The following is an 18,051-nucleotide window of genomic DNA, read 5'->3' on the forward strand; positions in this document are numbered from 1 at the left end:
GGGCGTATCAAGGACTGGCAGGGGCGGGGTCTCTGTCGCTCGGAGATTGACGACACTTCGGGATTTGGGATTGTGTGACATTACTTTCCTTAGAAGAGTTATTCAGGTATTCTCCGCAACTTAATTTAAGAAGAGTTCTGATTGTTTTCCTTTTTGTATATGTAAAGCTCTGTTAACTCTAGATCCTAGCTACTTATAGCATGGAGACTGTAAATAAACTAAATCAGAATTTTTGAGGGGGGCCACCTAGGTGGCTTAGTCGGTTAAGCGTCTGACTTTGGCTCAGGTCATGATCTCACGGCTGGTTCCTGAGTTCGAGCCCCGCGTTGGGCTCTGTGCTGACAGTTCGGAGCCTGGAGCCTGCTTCAAGTTCTGTTTCTCCCTCTCTCTGTCCCCCCGCCCTCTCTTCACGCTCTGCCTGTCTCTCTCTCCCTCAAAAATAAATAAACATTTAAAAAATTAAAAAAAAATAATTTTTGAGGGGTGAGACCCAGACTTCAGTACTTTTTTTTTCAGTTTTTCTTTTTTCTTTTCTTTCTTTCTCGTTCTTTCTTTCTTTCTCTCTTTCTACTTTAAATATCTTCCAAAAAGGTCCTAATATGCAACTACGGTCCAGAACCATTGATGTAGTGAGATTAATAGTCAAAGAGGTTAGAGTGGGAGAGAGCCAAAACATAAGAGACTGTTAAAAACTGAGGACAAACTGAGGGTTGATGGGGGGTGGGGGGTGGGGGGGGTTAGGGAATTGAGGAAGGCACCTTTTGGGATGAGCACTGGGTGTTGTATGGAAACCAATTTGACAATAAATTTCATATATTAAAAACAACAACAACAACAACAACAAAGTGTGGTCCTCAGACCAGCTGCTTGGGCATCAGCTGAGGGCTTTTTAGATACTGCAGCCTCTCTGGCTCACTTCAAATCTTTTAAATTCGGATCTGCATCTTAACAAGATGACACTTGTGCACATATAAGTTTGAGAAGCACAAATGATGCCAAAGTTGCTGGTTGCAAAGCAAGTAATTCATGTTCTATGTTCCTGGCACTTATTTTATGCCAGGCACCTTGATACAGGTACAGAAGTGATTCAGACATGAATCCTACCCTGAAGAAGTTCACAGTTTGGTAGGTACAACAAATACATATAAAATAAGACACAAAATAAGTGACCAAAGAAATGTACAGGTCAGATAAGTGTGCTGAGAATTTAAAGGTGTGATTTCTTTGCTCCTGCTCAACACAGTCCTTTGCAAGTGTTCCACAGGAATCCATTCATGCCTACATTCATCTATTTGACAAACAGTGCCACCTCTATGCCAGGCACTGTGTCAGGTGCTGGAGATCCAAAAACAGAGATCCCATTCAGAAGAGGGCACACTTTCATTGGGAAAGCAGAATTAAATACATGGATAAAGTACAGTTTGGTGAGGCAAATCCCACAACAGAGATAGAAAAATGAGACTACCGTGGACCTGCAAAAAAGGGAGTGATTCACTCTGTCGACTATGGATTCACTGATAAAGGAAAAAATAAGGTGCAAAGTATCTTTCAGTGTGTATCTGAATATATAATTTGGTGGAAAAAATCAGAATTAGTAATGACCTATTTGCTACTGAGATTAATATGCTCAAGTTAATGCTACTTAGAATGCTTTTCAATTTCACGGAATGATTTTCCTTCTAAGAGCAGGATCTGTCTAGTCCTATCTTTATTTTTTATTTAAAAAATTTTAATGTTTAATTAATTAATTAATTTAGAGAGAGAGAGAGAGAGAGAGAGGTAGAACATGAGCAGGAGAGGGGCAGAGAGAGAGGGAGAGACAGAATCCTAAGCAGGCTCCATGCCATCAGCGCAGAGCTGGATGCGAGGCTTGATCTCGAACCATGAGATCATGACCTGAGCCAAAATCAGATGGTCAAGCGTCAGATGTTTAACCGACTGAGCCACCTGGACACCCCTGGTCCTATCTTTAAAAAGATCCATTTGGCCCTTTGTGTTCAGTACTGGAACTCTTACTGTGGCCACTATTTATGTGAGAATCACATGTACTATTTTGTCCTGCAAAATATGCTTTTTTTTTACCTGTATGTTTATGGTCCTTTTGAAAGTTGGGGAGTGAACTGCATTTCAGAAGTCTGGACTTCTTCCCTAAACTCCAGATTTATGTATACTGCTTTCCCAACATTTCTACTTGCATATCTGTCAAGCATTTCGAATTTCTGGGTCCAAAAATTAAATTCTCCTCTCTCCCCTCTTGGAGTTCCCCAAAGTAGAGGCTGAAACAAAGGCTTGTGTATAGTCGTTTATTGGGGGCTTTGACCCCAGGGAGCAAGACTAAGAGAAGAGGAGGGGTAAGTAAAACAAGGAAGAGGGAGAGGCAATATAATGGTGTGTTATTTAATTGGTCATCACCATACTTGAATGTTTTCTTGATCTCTTAGGACCTTCTGAGAATTTTCATGAAATGAGTCTCAAACTGTCTACTGAAGGCAAGAATGGAGCCCGAAGTGACCCAGTAATAGTGAGAGTTTCAAGTTCACTCTATTCCATGTTATGTATTCTGGTAGAAATATCCCTCTCCCAACCCCTAGAGAACTAATTATTATTATCTAGCAAAACCTAAATTTGAGATTCAAGAAACATAAATCTGTAGGTGAGTCACTGATAAAATGGACCAATCCTGCTCCAGTTCCTGGGTTTCTGGAGCCATGTCTTTAGCTGTTAGGGATACTCCTTATCGGTTGGTTTTGAGCATTTGCCACATCTTGTAGGACAACACCTCAATCCCAAAAAGAACATTACTGGATTTGTAGCAAGCTATTCAACCATTTTTATGAGCCTGGCTTCTTCTGAGTGATGAGGGATATTGCAATATCAGTGGATTCCATGGTCATGTGTATATTGTCACTTGGTGGTTTTTTGTTTTTTGGGTTTTTGTTTTTGTTTTGTTTTCTTTTGTTTGTTTATTTTTTGTTGTTTGAGGTTTTTGGCCATGAAATGGATTCTTTAGTTGAGATAATGTTGATCAGGAATGTTTTAATAATTCTGGTGATTGTGGAATGTTGGCAGAGTCACTGCAAGCAAGACAGAAAAACCTAGACATCTGTAAAGATTTGTATTTCAGGTCATTTCTCTATCTATATAAAGCAAACAAGGAAGAACACTCTCCTAAGTTCTGGCAGCTGGGAAGATTCTTTTGTTCTTTTGTTCTTTAGATCCATCCCTGAGTGGAGCTGTAGTGCAACAGCAGTCCAATTTTGCCTACTTACCAACATAATATGCCAACCCATCTGCGAACCAAGTTTAATTTTTTAATTCCATGTTAGGTAGTCATAGGGAACTCCCAAAAGGCCATGGGCATGAGTTGATGAACAGATGTCAGTGCTATAGAAGTAAGTGCCAGTAGTCTGAGTTACCTAGTCATGTAGGTTCCTCTTCTCTTGGATCTGCTCAGGCTCAATCCTATACCATTTCCATACTTCATAGATAGTTGCTGTGCCCATGTGCTTGTGATTTGGTGTATCTGATACTATTCAGCTCATGATAAATAGCTCTAGTTTTCCCAGTGACTAGTTCTCTGCCTCAGAAGGCATGGCCTTGCAGAACATGAGGGACCTGTACTGCAACTCTCTTATTAGGGGCTTTACAGAAATTTCACCCAGTGTCTTCATCTATCATAGATCTCTATAGCACCGTTAGATCTTCTAGAACAAATGACCTGAGAGTTAGGTAACTTGTATCACAGTCCTTGTGGGAGCATATCCCAGTGATGGGTACTTTAGTTTTCCAACAAGTTTATTCTGATATCCTTACTTCTAAGAAAGGTATTTTAGTGATGGTTCTTTAGTGTCATGTGGTAAAGTCATATCTGATCTTTCTGTTTCTTTGTCCTCTGATTCCTTTCTCCATACGCATTCAAAATTGTTATAACATCTCATTTAGCACAGGCCATCATCATATCCAAGCTTTAAGGGAGACATCAAGGTTGTGTATTAGAACTGACTCCGGACGTCCTTGCCAAAACATTAAATCCAGAATCATGGGTGAATAGCCCAATGTCATACATTCTCCCATATACAGCCTTATAACCTGATCCCTCTGGCTTAGCACTCTAAATATTCACTCTCACAGATATCCCTCCAGTTCATATTGGTATGTGTTAGCAGTTCTGCAACTTCTTATAACGTAGTCTAGTTCAGTAGTTCTACACTGGGGTGATTTTGACCCCTAGGGGACATTCGGTAATGTCTGGAGACATTTTTGGTTGACATTACTGGGAGGATTCTACTAGCATCTAGTGGGTAGATGCCAGGGATGCTGTAAACAGTGTACAACACACAGAACAGCCCTCCACAACAAAGAATTGTCCAGCCCAAATGTCATAAATGCTGAGATTGAGAAAACCTGGTCTAGTTCTTCCTAGAGCAGAGACTGCAACCCCGTACAAAGGATGTGCTGAGATCTGACTGTGGTTACAGGCTTGAGGTAATGAGGGTAGTGGTGTAGATACTGAGGGAAATAAGGTTATATTAGGAGGCACTTACCTCAGATATATTCTTTGCAGCATTTCCGGACAAGGAAAGGCTTCTCTCCTTTATCAAGAGAAAGGAGACTTTTGGCACAGAGGATAACAAAAAATCTGAAGGTGTAAGAGTATAAAGCCTGTCCACACAAATGTCCTCATTCTAGATCTCAGGATTCCATTATTTTCTTATTAGGGCTTTGGCTTTGACATGAGTGATGTTTTAAGGCTGTGCATTAAGACTTCTTTGTAGCTCTGCCACCCTTATGATTATATGTGGGAGCTGATGTTTAGCACGTCTGCTTTGTGGCTACACTGCCCTAGGGGCCTTGTGGCTTTCACAGTGTGCCATATTGACTGAATACTCCCTGTCATTTTCTTTTGTTAAGATCTCCAAAGCTGTTAGCAGACATCAGCCCATCTTATAATTATTATTGCTTTCATGATGCTGAAATACCATATCTACCACATAATCCAATGCTTCATCTTCTGTCTGCACCTTATTCCAATCTACTACAGTTGAGAGTCTTGGTAATTGTGATGTTACTATATGCCAGGGGTTATCACCACTTTAAATTTACCACCAACTACTTACTACCAGCAGGGGCCCTTATTGTCTTGTGATCAGTGATGTAGGATCAGCCTCCAAAATCCCATACTGACAGTTTCCTTTCTAGAGCCAGTTGTAGTGCCCAGGGTTCCTCTGAAAGCAGAGACTAAGACAGAGGCATCCATGCTTGTGGTTTATTTGAGAATATGAGTTCAAGGAATAGAATGAGGGCACAAGGGAAATAAAATAGAGAAAGAGGAAAAAATAGTATTATTGAGGTGACCTATACCATGGACAACTTTGATTGATCCCATGGTACCTTCTGAGCAGCCAGAAGGCACTTATGGGATGTCTTTCAGAATTCCTCATAGGAATGAAGAAGAAAGAGGAAAACATTTATCCATCACTTCCTGTCTACCATTGGTCATGATTGCACTACATGATTGCTTCTAGCTGCACGTGGGTGTGGAGGGCTGGTTTCTTCAGGTTTCCTATGCTATAAGCAAAGAGTGAGAGAGACAAGATGTTGTTAATATTGCTCTCGAGAGAAGGTGGTTGATATCTGAATAGAACTGGTTACTGCCCAATACTTAGAATAGAGGGTGAGGCTGGAAGGATTTAAAATGATGCACAAAAGCTTTCTAAACACAACTTCCCTTGGGTGCCTGGGTAGGGTAGCCCAGTCAGTTAAGTGTCTGACTTCAGCTCACGTCGTGATCTCAAGGTTCATGGGTTGGAGCCCTGCATCGGGTTCTGTGCTGACAGTTCAGACCCTGGAGTCTGCTTCGGATTCTGTGTCTCCCTCTCTCTCTGCCCTGCCCTGCTCATTCTCTCTCTCTCTCTCTCTCTCTCTCTCTCTCTCTCTCTCTCTCAAAAATAAATAAAACATTAAAAAAAAAAATAAACACAGCTTCTCTCTCAGTTTTCTCTATTCGGGTTAAAGGTATCTCTGTCTTTGCAGCTGTTCAGGCCAGTCCTTGACTCCTCTCTTTCTCTCACATTCCACATCCGATCTTTCAAGAAATTGTATTGGTTCTACCTTCAAAGTACATCCAGAATCTGACCACTTCTCACTACTCTTTCCTTGATTATTGACAGTATCATGTCTCTCCTGAATTACTGCTGTCCAAACTGTCCCTTACAGCCTCCTATGCTCTCTGTTTTTCTATCCTTATCTCCCTACAGTCTATTCTTTTTTTTTTTTTTTTAAATTTTTTTTTTTCAACGTTTATTTATTTTTGGGACAGAGAGAGACAGAGCATGAATGGGGGAGGGGCAGAGAAAGAGGGAGACACAGAATCGGAAACAGGCTCCAGGATCTGAGCTATCAGCCCAGAGCCTGACGCGGGGCTCGAACTCACCGACCGCGAGATCGTGACCTGGCTGAAGTCGGACGCTCAACCGACTGCGCCACCCAGGTGCCCCTCCCTACAGTCTATTCTTAACACAGCCTCCAGAGTGATCCTTTTTAAAACATGAGTCAAGAGTCAAATTGTGTTACCCTTTGCTCAGGATCATCCAGTCACTCCAGAGTAAAAACCAAAGTTCTTACAATGACCTACAAGACCCTACACTATCTGCTCCTTTCTCTGTCCACTGGGACTACTCCAGTTGATCACTTGAGTTCAGTTCCGTAGACCTCCTTGTTCCATGAAAGGTCCAGGCAAACTGGACCTTTGCACTTGCCTTTCCCTCTGCTTGGAATGATCTTCCATTAAATATCTGCATGGCTCATTACTGCATCCTTTTCAAGTCTTTGCTTAGATGTTACCTCAATGAGGGCTTCCACAATAGCCCTATTTAAATAGCATCCCAACTTAGCATTCTTTATCTTCCATTTTTGCTTTGTTTTTCTTCATGGTTCTTACTACATCCTGGAATACTATAACATTACATCCTGACATATATGTTATTTGTTTACTTGCTCTTTCTCTTTCTCTAGAATGAAGCTTTATGAGGGTGATGACTTTTATTTTTTTTGTTCACTGATGTATTTCTAGTTCCTAGAACTCATACCAATGCACTTATTATGTTCTATGTACTATTCTAAGTGCTTTACGTGTATTGATTAATTTAGTCTTTACAACAGTCCTGTGAGGTAAGAATCTTTATTATCCTCATTTTAAGACTAGAAACTGGAGGCACAGATTCATTATTTAGCCTAAGACACATAGTAAGCATGTAGTAGTAGTATTTTAATGATATCCCTTTATGTTACTATAATCCTCTGCATCAAGCGGACCTGAGACAACATAAACTGATGGAAATACATCATCACTGGGTCATGCACAAGTAGGTTCAAGTCTGGTCTTTACTGGTTTAATGACCACAGGGTACATTACTTAATTCTTCTGAGCCTCAGTTGCCTCATTTGTAAATTCAAAATAATAATCCCCATCTTTTGGGACTGTCATGAAATTTGCTGAGATATTTCTTATAAAGCACTTGGCATAGTGCTTGGCACATAGTAAGCACTCAATAACTGATAGCTGTTATTCATTGATTTAGAAGATTAAATTGGGTAGATTGATGTTCTTAAAAAATGTATAGTAGTCACTCAGGCTCCGAGATCTTGCTTCCTTTTCATAGACAGAAGGCCACGTATACTGACATATATCACATATGAGGCAATCAGCAATCTCATGTTTGGATAGCATGAAATAATTTTTCTATCATTAAAAAGCTCCAAGGGAAAAGTTTCTTCCAAATGGCCAAGAGTAGTGAATATTGATGATAACAATATTGGCAGGATTACTGAAGTTAATTGTTTCCTCCCTTGATACTATGCTCCGATAAAGCAGAGGTGTGAAACTTGTGGATTCTTAATGATCTCAGAGCACTCAGAGTAAGCTGCACTTATTTTCCACATTTTGGAGGCAGGAGGGGAATCCCTTTCTCCATGCTTAAAATCCCTGAGGGAGGAAGAACAGAAGTGTACTGCTGTCTCCAGGGCTCTGCCTGATGAAACACCGATGAGTGGATAGCACAACTGGCTTTGTGGACTTTGTTTAGTGAGAAACCATAGATCTCACACAAGTGAACTTTCGCATGACCCACTTGTACGGCAGTCCACCTGTCCCTTAATTTAAGTCTGATTGATTTTGATTAAGTATGAGGCCAAGAGGTCTTTGTATGTTTGAAGAAATCCTATGAGTTTATATAATTTCATTTTTTCCTTATTTCTAAATTTGGGGACTTTTAGTATGTCAGTTACTTGGATTTTTCTCTTTTCTTTTTCTTAGCATTGTTTTATTATGATTCAATTATGCACATTTCTGTCTAAGGAAGCAAGAACAATTTCTCAGAGCTGTCAGGCCATTAGTATGAACACAAAGAAATCCAAGTAATTTTTTTCTTTTTTTTGGAACAATGAGAATCACTGTGCTCCACTTTCCAGATTCTTTCTTTATAAATGGCTTTAGAAGTATCAGGATGACAGAATAGTGTCTACTATTATGCACATAGTAATTGGTGTTTGTTTTAGTTTTTATTAGAAGCAGATGTAAGTATCCTCTGATAATACTTTTCATTTTTTTGCAGCTCTTTAGGAGGAAGTCAGGGAGCCACTAAATGAGAATGAGAACTACCTGTATCACCATTAATTAAATAAATATCAAAAATAAATATTAGCTAGATAACAGATACACATTTGAACAACATAGGAAAATAATACAGTAAGACATACAGATACAAGGAAGCAAAGATTGGCTTGCAGAATCACATTGTGTCTCAAGCTTTTTTTTTCTTTTTATAAAGGTTTTAACATTAATTTTTTAATATTAAATATAATTTATTGTCAAATTGGTTTCCATACAACACCCAGTGCTCATCCCAACAGGTGCCCTCCTCAATGCCCATCACCCACTTTCCCCTCTCCTCCACCCCCCATCAACCCTCAGTTTGTTCTCAGTATTTAAGAGTCTCTTATGGTTTGACTCCTTCCCTCTCTGTAACTTTTTTTTCCCCCTTCCCCTCCCCGCTGGTCTTCTGTTGAGTTTCTCAGAATCCACATATGAGTGAAAACATATGGTATCTTTCTCTGCCTGACTTAGCATAACACTCTCCAGTTCCATCCACATTGCTACAAGTGGCCAGATTTCATTCTTTCTCATTGCCAAGTAGTATTCCATTGTATATATAAACCACATCTTCTTTATCCATTCGTCAGTTGATGGACATTTAGGCTCTTTCCATAATTTGGCTATTGTTGAAAGTGCTGCTATAAACATTGGGGTACAAGTGCCCCTATGCATCAGGACTCCTGTATCCCTTCTCAAGCTTTTTTAAATACAGTTGCTTTATTCAATGCACATATTGTGGGGTGATATTACAATAAAGGGCGTGGTGCTAAGTTTCCTGTACACATTCAGAGAAATTCTCTCAGAAATGCAGAGATCATCTCTCATCTAATTCTGAATCTCTTCTGGGAATTGGCCACCATGGACCAAAATATACATATTTTGACTTGAAGTAGAGGTAAATAATTCTCAGCATGACTTTGTTAATATACTCGGATCAGGTAATGGACATAGGATTTTTCTCCTCTCTGCACTTGGGGAACTCAGAAACAATGCCACTGGCAAGCCTAGACCTGCACCCTAGAAGCATAAGCAAATTAAGGGAAATATAAATGAGTACATGGGCTTGACCATACTCGTTTTTGCTAAAAATCAGTTTTAATGTTGAATACTCCATCTGCTTCAAACTTATATCCCTCCTTTATCCCAAGACATTATTAAATTGTTTATCATTTTTATGGATTAAATTCAAAGGAAAGATATATTTTCATATATACTAAGTAATAAGGCTTTATTAAAAATAGTCAATAAGTAACTTTCTAGTAAGTAGCACTTAAACTATACAAAGGTAAGACTGTTGTTACTATCATTATTCAGGGGCAGGGAGTATAGATAATTAATTTTTACCATTAATCAAGTCCCTTGAGATCAAGGACTTCCTAGAAGAGGTATGAAATGAGTCCCCAAGACTTTTTTTCCTCTTAGAAATGTATATAAAATCCAGTATTTCTATAGTAAGCTTATTACCTATTTTTTCACATTAACTTCAGTCTTCCAGGAAGAATATTTAAAATTGGTAGTGAGCAAAAAAGGGATAGTCAAACCATGAAATAGGAAAGTACAACTGTCATGAGAGATTCAGAAAATGTGGCCTGCAGGGAATTGTCCAGCCTGGAATGGTTATACAAGAACAATGTACAAAAACTTGATATTAGGACCAGCCATCAGTAAAAAGTTAGCCCACCTGAAATAAGTTTCCATCAGCATGGTTGAAATAAGGGATTTCTTTCTGAAATCTATGGATGCCTACAAAATGTATTTTATATTTTCTTGACAGTAAAACAAATGGAGCTTGTCAATATCAGTACTGGTGGAGAATTACAAGTGTTTTGTTTTACTTAATATTCTTATCAGTGTTAATTATCAGGGCAGTTTATGATTTTTAAATATACAGTATATATTTTTAGTGTTTGTTTTTGAGAGAGAGCGCTAGTATGTGAGCACTAGTGGGGGAGGGGCAGAGAGAAAGCCGGAGACAAAGGATCCAGAGTGGGCTCTGCATTGACAGCAGAAAGCCGGTTTTGAGGCTCTAACTCATGAACCATGAGATCATGACCTGAGCTGAAGTCAGAGTCTTAACCAACTGAGCCACTCAGGAGCCCCAGTACAGTTTATGATTTTTATATTGTCTGGTTATTCGTTTAAGAGTTGTTTAAGGTAGGAAAAATTTTGGAAGCATAGTGGATTATTCATTTTCTTAACATTTCCAATAATGTTTTTCTTTTTTCCCCAATTTTTAAAAATTGTGATAAAATGTACCTAACATAAAATTTACCATCTTAACTATTTTAAGTGTACAGTTCAGTGGTATGAAGTACATTCATATTGTTGTGCAACCAGCACCAAGGTTCATCTCCCTAACTTTTCATCTTGCAAAACTGAAACTCTGTACCCATTAAACAATAACTCCCCCTCACCCTCTTCCCCCAGCCCCTAGAAATCTTCATTATTCTTACTGATGTTTTCTTCTAATAGGATTTTTAAAAATAGATAATTGGATGATTAAAAATTCTACATAAGACTGAAAAAATGTGTCCCTTTAAGCATTCGTACATATAATATCTGAGAAATAATTATATTAATTAATAATCTCCTGGCTCAAGCTTTCCCAAGAAGGGAAAAATGGCTGCTCTCATATCATGAATGAAATATTCTCAGAGTTTGTGGAAACAAGTAGCCAAAGTGTCCATCAGTTCTCTTTTATCAGGACTTGGCTCCACTTATTCAAGAACTGAAAGTTTCCAAGTTCTTCCCACAGCTAGCCTTCAAGGGTAACAAGTTAGTGGACTTGCAAGATCATAGACTTATTTGCTACTTGCTTAAGGATAAAAAAATGTGTATCACTTGTAAATGGGAAGTATGACAAAAATTAAAAAAAAAAGTCAAAAAAAGAAATACCTTTAAAATTTAGGTCTCCTTGTTATAAAAAATAAATCTGGTTTTCAAAATGAAATCTAACTTTTTTATTTGTAAAACAGCTGTGGGGGCAGGCCCTGTATTATGTGCCATGAGGAACCCAAAGAGGAACAGCTTTTCATCATGTCTTAAAGGACCTTGGAATGAAAACTGATGACCACTGGGCGTATCCACTTTGTGAGGCTATCACTCTCTTGCCCATGCAATGCCTTGGTATGAACTTAATAAAGCACACCTTTTAATTTTTTTAAATAAAATTTTTTAATTTTAGGTAGTATATTATTGCACAACCTGAATAACTCCTCCTGAGAGAGATTTCCAGAGCCCAGGCAGACATAATGCATTCTGTGCTTCCATCCAGCCTCCCTATATCCATCTAGGTGAGGAAACAAAGCCAGAAGGACTCAGGCTTCCAACAGAAGTTTGTTAGATTGTGGTATTGGTATCTATTACTCACCTATATTCCTATTATATACATTTATATTCTTGATATGATCTCATGGTGAGTGGAGTAGACTGGCCTGCAATTTGACTTTGGACTTGGCCTAATTACTTGCTTTGACTTGGTTTGCTAGTGGACATTATATGAGCAGAACTTTGAAATGTGCTTGTGCAATTGGACATGTCTTTAAAAAAATTTTCTTTCAAAGATTTTCTGTCTTTGACCACAAGAAGAAAAAGTTTTGGGTAGTCAGTGGTCAAAGGAGGAAGAGAGATGTTGAGCAAACCTGAACTCAACCTAAAGTTGGATGCCACCCCGGTCCCGTTTAGCCAAGCCCAGCCTAGATCAGCCATATTTCAGTAAACCTAAAAATGCATGAGAAAGAGCTGGATACTTATTGTTTTTAGGCCATTCCAATTTATAGTTGTTTGTTATATGGCATTAGTGTGAAAATAGCTGTTACCTCCTGATGCTTAGAATGTAGTCAAGGGTAGAGTGTGTGCTAGGTAACTGATTTCCATGAGTGCACATGAGGGTTTATGGAGGAGGAGCCTCCCCCACTGCTCCAGAACTCAGCTGAGTGATCCAAAATTCCCCTTTAGATGTGGTGCTCTTGTGTGGTGTGCAACCTGAATGCTCATATGGGTGACTCTGCTGGTCTTGGCAACTATGCTGTGGGAGTTTCAAACTGTTTACAGTGGCTAAGGTAAAGAGGAGTACAAGAAAACATATTTAAGAACAGAGTATAGAGAGGGGTGCCTGGGTAGCTCAATCAGTTAAGTGTTTGACTCTTGAATTTGGCTCAGGTCATGTCCTAGGATGATGAGATCAAACCCCATGTCTAGCTCCACCCTGAGTGTGGAGACTGCTGGAGATTCTCTCTTCTTTTTCCCCCTCCCCCATTCTCTCTCTCCCTCTCTCTCTCACTGTCTAAAACAAAGCAGAGGGTAGAGAAATAAGACATTTAGCTTGATGAGGAATTAAACTAAAAAAAGAGTGGAAAAAAGAACACAGAAAAAGCAAAGGGGAGAGAGAGGAAACAAAATAATGCTAATGTGATCAGCTTTTTAGTAAGTAGCTAAAAAGTCAGATTCCTTTATAAGAATTACATATCAAGAAAACAAATACATAGATCTTGAGTGCCTCCTGTGTATAATCCAAAGGTGAATAAGATACTATCTTTATTCTCTTCCATAAAGACATCACTCCAATATAGGAAGTGGTCACTTTTGTTAACCACAATCTGAACTCTTTACCTGAGAAGCAAACATGTGAGCTATATGGATCGGTTTTTATTAGTTGGAAAGGACAACATAAGACTTGGCACGGGATATATGAGATTTTTCCAGCATATCATCATTTGAACTGCCTGTTTTGACTAAAAGGTGTACTCACGGTTGTACTCAGCTAGACAGTATTTCCATTTTCAATGCAACTAGGCAAGTAAGTAACTTGGTTTCAGAGAGTGAGACACCACTAACTCATTTTTCCACATTTTGATGCTGTCTGTATATGATGGCCTTGTTCATCTTTTAGCTACTTCATAGAAACCAACTTATATAGGGCTTTAAAAAATTTATTTTAGAAAACATTTAGCCTTCCTGAGAAATTGCAAAGATAGTACAGGGAGCTCCACATTTTTTATCCAGCTTCCCCCAATGCTAACATCTCATATAACCATATTACAATTCTCAGAACTAAGAAATGAACTTTAGGGGCACCTGGGTGGTGGCTCAGTCAGTTGAGCGTCCATCTTCTGCTCAGATCATGATCTCATGTTTGGTGGGTTTGAGCCACGCATCGGGCTCTGTGCTGACAGTTCAGAGCATGGAGCTTGCTTCAGATTCTGTGTCTCCCTCTCTCTCTGCCCCATCCCTGCTCACACTCTGTCTCTCTCAAAAATAAATGAACGTTAAAAAAATTTAAAAAAAAAAAAAAAAGAAATTGACCTTAGCTCTCTCTTCCAGCCATCCAAGATGCCAAAAGGAAAGAATATCAAGGGAAAGAAGGTAGCCCTGGCCCCTGCTGTTGTGAAGAAGCAGTAGGCCAAGAAGATGTCAATCCCCTGTTTGAGAAAAGGAGAAAAAGCCCAATAATTTTGGCATCAGACAGGACATCCAGCCCAAAAGGGACCTCACCTGCTTTGTCAAATGGCCCCATTACATCCAGCTGCAGCGGCAGTGGGCTATTCTTTATAAATGTCTGAAAGTGCCTCCTGCGATTAACCAGTTTACCCAGGCCTTGGAACGCCAAACAGCCACTCAACTGCTTAAGCTGGCCCACAGGTACATACCAGAGACAAAGCAAGAGAAGAAGCAGAGATTGTTGGCCCAGGCTGAGAAGAAAGCTGCCAGCAAAGGGGATGTCCCCACTCAGAGGCTGCCTGTCCTTCGAACTGGGGTTAAAACCATCACCAGCTTGGTGGGAAACAAGAAGGCTTAGCTAGTAGTGATTGTACATGATTGGATCCCATTGAGCTGGTTGTCTTTCTGCCTGCCTGTGTCATCAGATGGGTGTTCCCTACTGCATCATCAAGGGGAAGGCCAGGCTGGGGCGTCTGTTCCACAGGAAGACCTGCACCACTGTTGCCTTCATACAGGTAAACTCCAAATACAAAAGAGCTCTGGCTAAGCTGGTGGAAGCCATTAGGACCAATTACAATGACAGATATGATGAGATCCACCATTGCCGGGGAGGCAATATCCTGGGTCCAAAGTCAGTGGCTCGAATTGCTAAGTTGGAAAAGGCAAAGGCTAAAGTACTGGCCACCAAACTGGGCTAAATGGGTGCTGTTGAATTGTCTGTACATAAAAGTAATAAAAAGTTCTCTTTCAAAAAAAATTAACCTTAGTATAATATCACTAACTAAATTAGAGATCTTATTCATATTTTGCCAGTTTTTCCACCAATATCTCTTTTCTGTTCCAGGATCCATTCTAGGATCCCACAATGCACTGAGTTGTCACATCCCCTTAAGCCATCTGTTCATAAGTGTTAGTGGTTGAATTTGTGTCTCCCCTTACACAACAAATTCATTTGTTGAAGCTCTAAGCTCCAGGCACCTCAGAATATGACCTTATTTAGAAATAGGGCCTTTTTAGAGGTAATCAAGTTAAAATGAGGTCCTTAGAATGGGCCTTAATCCAATATGTTAATTTTTTATTTTTATTTATTTTTAATTTTTTTTTAACATTTATTTATTTTTGAGACAGGGAGAGACAGAGCATGAACAGGGGAGGGTCAGAGAGAGGGAGACACAGAATCTGAAACAGGCTCCAGGCTCTGAGCTGTCAGCACAGACCGCGACGCGGGACTTGAACTCACGGACCGCGAGATCATGACCTGAGCCAAAGTCGGCCACTTAACCGACTGAGCCACCCAGGCACCCCGGGCCTTAATCCAATATCACTGTTGTCCTCATGAAAAGAGGCCATGTAGCCCCAGATGTGTACAGAAGGAAGATGATGTGGAGGCCCCAGGAGAAGGTGGCCATCTACAAGCCAAGGAAAGAGACCTGGAACAAATCCCTCCTTCTCAGCTCTCAGAAGGAGCCTATCCTGATGACATTTTGACCTGAGACTTCTGGCCTCCAGACCTGTGAGACAATAAATTTCTGTTGTATAAGCTCCGCCAGTTTGTGGTACTTGGTTATGGCAGCCCTAGCAAACTAGTACACTCAATCTTTCCTTATCTTTCATGACCTTGATACTTTTGAAGAGTGTTACCTTGTAGAATGTCTCTCAGAGAATTTGGATTTGTCTGATGTTTTCTTGTGGTTATAATAATGTTATGGATTTGGGGGAAGAATAGTACAGAGGTGATGTGCCTTTCTCTGCAACATGTCGGGCACACAACACTGATATGTCCCATTATTACTATGGGTGATGTTAACGTTGATTCCCTGGCTAAGGGGGTGTCTATGGTATCTGCCACTGTAAAATTCTTATGTTTTCCCCTTTTTAGTCAATGAATATTTTAAGGGAAACACTCTGAGGCTGTGAAAACATCCTATTTCTCTTTAAACTTTCACTCACTAATTTTAGCATTCATCTGTTGGTCTTGCCCACAGCAATTATTATTGCATGTTTTAATGGTGATTTTCTACTTCTCTTATTTTTCTATATTTATTAGTTATATATTTATTAGTTTCCCTCATTCCTTCTGCTTTTATTATTTGGAATTATACTATAAGGAAAAGTTTTCTGTTCTCCCCTCATTCATTCATTTCTATCAGTATGTGCTCATAGATACTTACTTTACCCTTTTTTTTTTAATATTTACTTTATTCTTTGGGTTGTGTTCCAATACTTCCATTATTAGTTTTCTTCAAATTGTTCCAGCCCTGGCCATTGGGATCTATTTCAAGTCTCCTGAGTCTTTTTCCCTCATCCATGTTTTGTTGTTGTTTTTTTTTTTTTGAGTGCTTCTTTTATTTTTTTTATTTTTTTTTTTCAACGTTTATTTATTTTTGGGACAGAGAGAGACAGAGCATGAACGGGGGAGGGGCAGAGAGAGAGGGAGACACAGAATCGGAGACAGGCTCCAGGCTCCGAGCCATCAGCCCAGAGCCCGACGCGGGGCTCGAACCCACGGACCGCGAGATCGTGACCTGAGCTGAAGTCGGACGCTCAACCGACTGCGCCACCCAGGAGCCCCTTTTTGAGTGCTTCTTGATCCTCTGGCACCACGCAAGATGTTCTGGATTCATCTGGTATTTTCCCTGCCCAGCCCTACTCAAGGAACTCTGCCTCCTTTTATAGGACAATGGTATTTCAAAGTGATCTTCAACCTTTGTTTCAGAATGATAGATGCAAGTATTTTTAAGTGTTTTATTATGAAAAATTTTAAATGTACACAAAAGTAGAGAGACTGGTATAATAAACTCCCATGGATTCATAATCCAATTTCAGTAAGACTATGCCAATCCTATACATATTTTTTCTATTTTAGAGATAGAGAGAGTGCAAATGGGGAAGAGGGGAAGAAGGAGAGAGAGAGAATGAGAGAGAGAGAGAGAGAGAATGAGACTCTTAAGTAGGCTCCACATTCAATGTGGAGTCTGACATGGGGCTCTATCCCACAACCTGGGATCCTGACCTGAGCTAAACCTGGGGTATTTGAAAATAAATCCCCACTCCATGACATTTCACCAGTAAATCTCCTAGCATATAATTATTTTATCTAATTTATAAGGACTTTTTTTCTCCTGTCACTGTTTAAAATTTAAATCCAAGTTAGTTAACATATAGTATAATAATGGTTTCAGGAGTAGAACTCAGTGATTCATCACTTACACTAACACCCAGTGTTTATCCCAACAAATGCCCTCCTTAATGCCCATCACCATTTAATCCATCCCTCCCCCCACCTTCCCTCCAGCAGCCCTCAGTTTGTTCTCTGTATTTAAGAGTTTCTTAATGTTTGCCTCCCTCTCTGTTTTTATCTTATTTTTCCTTCTCTTCCCCTATGCTCATCATATAAGGACTTTTTAATAAAACATACCCACCATATCCTTATCAGACAACAAAATTAACATTAATTATTAATGTCATACTCTAAAAATTCATATTTCCCTGTTTAAAAACTGTCTTTTTATACTTGGTATATTCAAATCAGGTCCAAACCAGGTCCACGTGTATTTGGATATTATATTTCTTAAGTTTCTTTTAAGAAATAAGATAATCATAAACAGTACTCCTCCCCACTCTCCACACTTAAAAAAAATTGATTTGTTAGAGAAACCACATCACCGGTGCTACAGAATTTCACATTCTGTATTTGGGTGTCATTTAGCGTATGCCTTCCTTCTCCATATTTCCTTAATCCAGTGGCTAGACCTAGAAGATTGATTGGATTCAGGTTCATTTTTTAAGTAGGACTCCTCCACTGGTGGCGCTGGGCACTTCGTACTTCATCACATCATGAGTACTTGAGGCTGGCTGACTCATTTGTAGTGATACTAAGATTGCTTATTGGGTTCAGGTGGTGTCACCTTGGTTCCTTCATTACAAAGTTCCCCATAAGCTTTCCCCTGATGGTTTTA

The 18,051-nt window shown here is 39.6% G+C and overlaps 1 pseudogene; it reads left to right on the top strand.

Annotated features, from left to right (window-relative positions):
• Window positions 1-12: 12 nt before the first annotated feature.
• On the top strand, window positions 13-14,906 carry LOC125163720 (60S ribosomal protein L7a-like; annotated as a pseudogene).
• The last annotated feature ends 3,145 nt before the right edge of the window (window positions 14,907-18,051 follow it).

Source organism: Prionailurus viverrinus, chromosome B1 (genome assembly GCF_022837055.1).
Source record: "Prionailurus viverrinus isolate Anna chromosome B1, UM_Priviv_1.0, whole genome shotgun sequence".
Lineage (NCBI taxonomy): Eukaryota > Metazoa > Chordata > Mammalia > Carnivora > Felidae > Prionailurus > Prionailurus viverrinus.